The following is a 7738-nucleotide window of genomic DNA, read 5'->3' on the forward strand; positions in this document are numbered from 1 at the left end:
AGTCTGCAGGCCGATGCTCCATCCACCGAGCCAAACCGGTTTCGGCTGGTTACAGAGTTTTTGTTTGGGTGATGAAAAAGTTTTGGAAATAGATAGTGGTGATGGTTGCACAACATTGTGAATGTAATCAATGCCACAAAATCATACACTTAAAATTTGTTGAAATGGCTATATATATATATATATATAACCACAATAAGAAAAAATAGAATTGGGTAAATCAGTAGGTCTCACATAAAAGAAAAATAACATTGTTTGGGAGAGATCAACAGCCAAGTTTAACCCAGGTAGTTAGCCCAGCAAAGTCATATAAAAAAACATCTAATTTCAGACTTTGATTTTGACAGGTAGCATTCTATAGGGAAAGAAGGTTGCCCTCCAAACGAACTGCAGTGAAATAACACCGAATGGACTTAAATAGGAGGTTAATGGGCTGGAAAGGTTGCTGGAGGGCACCACTCACCTGGAGGTGATATACTGGAGTGCAGCTGTGCCCTCGCACAAACATCTCCTGGGGCCCCGGGGAGGAGAAGACGATGGGCTGGAGTCACTGAACGGACTGAGTGTGGCATTTCTTCAGTTTTATGTGCCTGTGGTATGACATCAGTACAAGAAAGGAATCTCAGGGCCATTTTTTCCTCCTTTTGGCGTGAAGCAGGGTCTCAAGCTGAGAATGACACTTTCTGAACACCCACAGAGTGATCCTGTGGAAGTCTAACGGACATCTCTAATGAGAGCTCAGCCACTCCCTGCCTCCGCTGAAGCCGATAGGAAGCCATTGTCATCTCGTGGTTACCCTCAAGTTTCTCATCTGTCTCTCACAACACAGAGCCTAGAAATGGTAGGGTATATCAGGAAGGATATAACTAATGATTCATTTCCTGTATGTAGCAGTCAGGGTTCAGGCAAGAAAGCAGAGCTGGGACGATTATGACAAGAAAAAGGGGTTTATTGTAGGATGAGACCATACACTAGTATGGGAGAAGCTGAGAGAGGCCTAGAAAAAAGAGTCAAAGGATCAAAGAAAGCATCACCAACCAATCAAACTTAAGCACTGACATGCATGACATGCCAGACCTTTCAGGGAAATCTGAGAAGCCAAGCATGTCTAGCTGGCAGATGAGGGCCTTAAGGAGAAGCACATGGAAAGATCTAAAAGGGCTGTGCCTCTGTACAGCTCTGTTGGGCTATGGCCAAGTACTGTGGAGCGTTTGGTGTCAACTGTGGGTCCAGAAGCAGAGCAGAGGAGAGTGAGGGCTAGCAGGAGCCCACCAGACACTTGTACTACTGCCCATCACCATATATGACCACAAAACCTTCATGGTTTGCTTTGCTTCCATCTTCCAAACCTCACACACGTTTCTCCTTTGACCAACTCTAGCTCTGAACCATGTAGTTATCAGTGTAACCCAAGTTGAAATAGCACAATCTAGCGTATTGTGTCTTGCAATTAATGTTTATACTTATGCTTAAATAAAGGCATTGGAAGTGTTCCTTAAATTAGAATAGAGGAAATTCTTACTCATCCTTTTCTTGCCCTTTCCAGGTGAAGAAAACATTGAAAATTAATTTTAAAAATAATCAAGAATATTTCACTTGTTTCCTCCTGACACTGTTCATTTGCTTCATGGTAATTGATGGTAGAAAAAGATAGCACTTTGTTACTCCCCATCACGTTAAGCTGAGTCACAAGTCTGTCATTTCACATTTTCAGCTCAACTTAAAGAATTATCTATCAACAAATTGAACAGTTTCTACACAATGCCTAGAATCCAGAAGTAGAGTATTTTTTTATAGTTTACTGAACCATTTCTTTATTGTTAGACATGTGGGGCAAGAGATATATGTGATCACAAAGCCTTTTCCAAAGTCATAGTCCTGTCCACAAAATGCTGGGCTGCGGTCAGCGCTCAGTCTCGGCATCTTGTCCCATCTTCCAGATGACCAGGCGCATGCAGGCGCTGGCGTCCTCGCTGGAGCTGTGGCCATCTATCCGGTCCTGGATGACGTGTCCGAGGTAGTGAGCCGTGAGGTTTCGAAGGGAGCGCTTGTAGGGGAGGCCGCGGCGGTGCGGGAAGAGCACAGATGTGTCCAGCACGGTGCCATGGATGAGCTTCAAGGCCAGCAGGTCGCTCTGCAGGCTGTGTCCGATGAGGATGGTGTGGGCATTGAAGAGCGTCAGCAAGGCGGCCTGAACGTCCCGGATCGAGGTGCTGGTGTGGGCCAGGTCAGCTGCGGTGACTCCGGAAAACCTGGTGTTGTAGTCGACGATGTCGCGGTCCGGCCTGACGAAGGCGTCGTACACCAGCTGCAGGGCGCTGTCCACCACGCTGACGCGGGTCAGCTCCAGGCCAGAGGTGGTGTAGCACATCTCACAGTCCAGGGCGTAGATGCCGGGGTGAGCCCCTGGGGGCAGCTCTTTGTCCAAGGTCTGCACGAAGCCCTGCAGGTCCTGCTGGCGGCCATCGTGCACGTGCTGTTGGGCCACTTGGCAGCCAGGGGAGCCGATGGGGGCCGAGCAGCACGTGTACTGAATCTCCCAGCCCCCAGCCGCTGGAGTGGGGCGCAGCCGCCCCCAGTGGTAGTGACATTCTACCTGGTGCACACAGTGGCCTGAGGAGGCCACGAGGTACTGGGTGCCACAGCGGCAGCACAGCCTGCTGGAGGCATCTTGGGGCGGCTTCTCTTGGGTGGTGAAGAGGACAGCGCCCCCGGGCCGCTTGGGGTGCGCGAAGGGGTAGCCATTCTCCTTGAGCTGGGCCTGGGTTAGCAGGTGCTCCTTGAGGCGCTGGTACAGGGCGGCCCCTTGCAAAGGATCCTCTTCAGGGGGGCTGTTCTGGCTCTGGAGTGAGAAGCTGGTCTGGGCGGTCAATTTGCCCCCCAGCACCACCTCCTGGGACACAGCCCCTCTGTCCCGGGTCTTGTGGAGACGGGCTCCAGGGCCGGGTTCCAGGCCCTGCATCTTGTGGAAGGTGTTTGCAGCCACATCCCGGTCCATCTTCTTGCTGGGGCTCTGGTGGTTGGCCGCCTTCTCCTCCTTCAGCTCCTTCTCTGTGGCATCCTGAGTGGAGGAGCAGAACTTGAGACCCTCGTCCATAAAGAGGCTGAGATGGTGTTGATGGGTGATGGTGGGCACTTTGCCCCCACACTCTTTTGGAGGAACGGGCTTCTGAGAACTCTGCTCAGGTGGGCCTCGGGTTACAAGTTTGGGAGGCACAGTGCTGGTGGCCATGGACGCCTGGCCTGATGGGGCGCGGGCCTCTGGGAGCTGGCTGCCCAACCCCTGGGCCTTGGGAGGAGGGCTGCTGCTGGCCAGGAAGCGCCTCTTGGCACCTGCAGCCAGGCAGGGCATGGTGTCGCTGGCAGTCCTCCTCTTGTCTCTGGCAGCTGAGAGGTGGATGGAACGGGGCTTCGGGGCCGGCTGCTGGGCAGCCTGGGGCAGGCTGGCTGACTTCATGTGAGGCTTGTCTGCTCCCTGCAGCAGGTCACATAGCTCCTGGGCAGGGGGTAGCCGGTTGCGGGGGGCCAGGCCTCTCCTCACAGACTTTGGCTGGATGGTGAGGTATATGGGGGCCCAGCTGTATATGGGGGGCACCGGGAGCAGGCCGCCAGGGCCAATAGGTTGATGGCAGGGCCACTGGCAGGAAGGCCGGTGCACCAGGGTTGGGGCAGGGCAGAAGGCACCCAGCTTGGCCTCCTGAGCTTGCAGATGGCCGGGAGGAAACCAGCTCGGTGCTGTGGCCCTCAGGAGGGTTGGAGCTCGCGCTGCTTTACTTCTCCTGGGTGGCGACATGGTCCTTGCTCTCCTGGGCTCTGGTGTCTAATGGCCTAGGCTGGGTGCCTTGAGCCCTTATATAAGCGGAAAGCCTGTCTCCAAGCAGATTAACTCGCTCAGCCAATGAATCCAACTTGATCTCATCTTCTCTAGATTGTTTTTCAGAACCCAGGGCACCTGGAGTCAGACGCACACACTGATCCCACCCTACTTAATCCGATATTCTCTGGACTGGCTTCTAGAATCACAGAGCTCCCTCAGGACCGAATCAACAGGAGGGATCTCTGAGTGCAGAGGGTGGGCCCCATCCTCTGCTTAGTTCTCCTAGTGCCAGGTCACTGAGTGCTGGAAGCCAGTCCATCCTTGCTGCTTGACACAGTCGCTACAGGGAAGAAACATCTGCACAGCATGTTTCAAGGGACCTGGCGTATATGGCATACTGTTCTTAATATGTTTGCTCCCCTTCTTAACGTTATATGTTTTAACCAAGGTCACCTCTCCGAGAAAGGTTGTTTCTCCAGGTGGGGATTTTCTCCTGGAGTTAGGAAGGGAATAAAACCCCTTAACTAAGTGCCAGGCGGGTAATTAATCACTTTAACTACAAACAATCACGATTAAGCTACATAATCTTTACTTAGGATAATCTCCTTCAGTTACTTCCTTGTAGCTTAATAGAACAATAGGGTAACTTTGGAATGGAGATAAGAAACGCCCTAACCTTTGGAGTAGAGTGGATAGGATTTAAATCAACTGGTATAAATACAGCTGTAACAAGACAATAAACACAGAATCTGGCTGGAGAACCTGGCTAAAGAACCTGGCTATGATGATCACCTGAATGCTGCCTCTGTCCACACCTTTGGGAACCCTGGACCTGCTGGGGCTTGACCCCAACAACTGAGTGCCCCAGAGTGACCCGACAACCGTTCCTGTCTATGGGCCAAGGGGAGGAAGCCAAGGCTCAGAGAGGTCAAGACCACACAACCCAAGTCGGGAGCAAGACAGGGATCAGGCACTGTGAGCTTGTGGGGGGGGACACCCACATCTCACTCTCCCCACTCTTGTCCCTTTCGTTCTCCTGACCCAGCATGGAGCACAACTCTGATTGAATGTGGGTCCCGGCACTTGTCTGCCAGGACCCGGGGTGTGTGGGACTGCGTCATCTTGCCTTGCTTGGTGAGATGAGAGGTCCTCCATGTCTCCTGGCCAGGGGACAGAGTGGTCAGACGCAATGGCTTCTTGTCCTCCGCCTTCTCTTCTTTGGGGGGCTGGAACACATGGTCATCCCTCCACCACCAAGAATGAACCTTTTTGGGCATGTCTGATGTCATGAGACATCATATCCTCAAAGGGTTGTCATCCATGTTGGAGCATGTGTCAGAATTTCCTTCCTTTTTTAAAGCTGAACACTATTCCATGGTACATGTCTAGCCTCCATTTTGCTTCTTATCCATTCATCTCTCCAGGCACATTCCTCAGTGGCTGCTTCCATCTGACATGTTGTGAACACAGGTGCCCAAATATCTCTTCAAGACCCCGCTTTCCATTTCTGTGTGTATATACCCAGAAGTGGCACTGTTGGACCATTTGGTAATTTTATTTAATTTTTAAGTTTTTGTTTGTTAATCCTTTCCAGAGAATATTTTTTCCATTGATTTTTAGAGAGAGTTGGGGAGGAGGGAAGGGAGAGAGAGAGGAGAGAGTGAGAGAAAGGGAAGGAGGGAGGGAGGGGGAGAGAGAGAGTGAGAGAGAGTGAGAGAGAGATAGAGAGATTTTTTGATTGGTTGCCTCCCACACACACCCTGCCTGGAAGCTGGGGGTCAAACCAACCACCGAGGTATGTGTCCTTGAACAGAAATGGAACCTTCGACCCTTTGATTCATGGGCTGATGCTCCACCCACTGAGAAACCGGATAGGGCTTTCAATTTTATTTATTTTTTACCATCATTACAAATATCCTATCCCAGGGGTGGGCAACCCCTGGCATGCGTGCCAAAAATGGCACTCCAGTTACTTTTGCTGGCTCATGAAACCCTCTCTTATAATCTTCCATTTACAATTTTTTTCTTAATATCGACTTTTTTATTTTTCAGATAAATTCAGTGTAGGTGCATCTTAGATAAATAAATAATTTTACATAACAAGTTATCTTAAAGACCATAGACATGGATTGACGAGAGAGGGGAAGAGCAATTTCTATGCCTCTGCCTTAACTCTTCCTGCCTTCCTAGATCTGACCAGTGTTTTGGTTTCATCCACATACGCTTGTGAATCTTTGTTCTCAGTGATGAATTTTGTTAAGTCTCGTAATAGGCGTAGCCTGACGGATGAAAGTAGTAGCTCGTGCATATCTCTGAAGGTCAAGAAACATAAACCTGATGTAAAAATCTCTGTCACCAGTGATGCAGCAGCAAAAGTCCCACTGATAATATCAAACGGAGTCATAAAGTTTTCTGTCGGACTATCAGTGTACATATATACATTAAAAAAATGTATTTTTCATCATCATATACTGTGTTTTTGTCACTCGAATGAATTTTATTATTTCCTCAAGGTTCTTCACATATGTACACCTTAAGAGATATCAAGTAGGCGTAACTTGTTCTCAAAGAATTAGGGTTGGCATGCAGAAGAATTTTGAGTCAGAGATTTTGCTTGTTTTGGCAACACTCAAAAAAAAGGTTGCCCACATCTGTCCTATCCTATATAATAAAAACCCTGGGTGTAATGTCATGACAGTGGCTCGACCAACCGGAAGAAAGTCAGTCCTGCTAGGGGTCATCTTGGAAACGGCTGTACCCTCCTTGAGCTGTTTCCTGGGAGCCCGAGGTTTGAGGCAGGAATCGGCCCTTGGAGTATGGAGGCATATCTTTATAAAGTTTTAATCCTATCTAAGAAACATGGTAATTAGCCATACATCCGCTACCTAATCAGGGCGATAGGCAAATTAACTGCCAGCCAAGATGGCGGCCGGCAGCCATGCACTGAAGTGAACAGGGAGGCTTGCTTGCTCCAGTGACAGCGGACTCCAACGTTCCCCACCTGACTTGCCGGCCTCTCAGCTGCAACTCTAAGCATCTATGTCGCAAATATAGAAGCTAAACAAAACCCCAGAAACCTGTGTTAGTCAGCCAGGCTTCAGCCAGCCGGACCACAACATTGTATCAAATACAGAAGGTAAACAAAGGTCATAAACCTGCTTTCAGCAGCCGAGGCCTCAGAGCTAAAGCTGGCCCAGAACAAAAAAAAAAAAAGAAAAAAAGGAGCGGTTGGGAGCTTCAGTCACCCACCAGCCTGAAAACGGCCCTCAGCCCCTCAGCCAGACTGGCCAGGCACCCCAGTGGGGACCCCCACCCTGAAGGGGGTGTGACCAGCTGCAAACAGCCATCATCCCCTCATCCAGGCTGGCCAGGCACCCAAGTGGGACCCCCACCCTAAAGGGGGTGTGACCAGCTGCAAACAGCCATCATCCCCTCATCCAGGCTGGCCAGGCACCCCAGTGGGGACCCCCACCCTGATTCAGGACACCCTTCAGGGTAAACCAGCCAGCCCCCACCCATGCACCAGGCCTCTATTCTATATAGTAAAAGGGTAATATGCCTCCCAGCACCGGGATCAGCGTGACAGGGGGCAGTGCCCAAACCCTCTGATCGCCCTGCAGCTCTGTGTGTGACAGGGGGCGGGGCCACAACCTCCCTATCCGCCCTGCTCTGTTCGTGACAGGGGAAGGCGCCCCAACACCCTGATCAGCCCTGCTCTGTGCCTGATAGGGGGGAGCTCCCCAACCCCCTGATTGCCCTGCAGCTCTGTGTGTGACAGGGTGCAGTGCCCCAACCCCCTGATCGGTCCTGCTCTATGTGTGATAGAGGGCGGCGCCCCAAACCCCCTCCCCCCCCACGGACCCTGCTCTGTGTGTGATAGGTAGAGCCATAACCTCCCCATTGGCCCTGCCCTGAGTGTGA

At 51.0% G+C, this 7738-nt stretch overlaps 1 pseudogene; it reads right to left on the bottom strand.

Moving 5' to 3' along the window:
* Positions 1-1903: 1903 nt before the first annotated feature.
* LOC102429985 lies at positions 1904-5094 on the bottom strand (annotated as a pseudogene).
* Between the last annotated feature and the right edge of the window lie 2644 nt (positions 5095-7738).

The sequence above is a fragment of the Myotis lucifugus genome, unplaced genomic scaffold (genome assembly GCF_000147115.1).
Source record: "Myotis lucifugus unplaced genomic scaffold, Myoluc2.0 scaffold_38, whole genome shotgun sequence".
Taxonomy (NCBI): Eukaryota; Metazoa; Chordata; class Mammalia; order Chiroptera; family Vespertilionidae; genus Myotis; species Myotis lucifugus.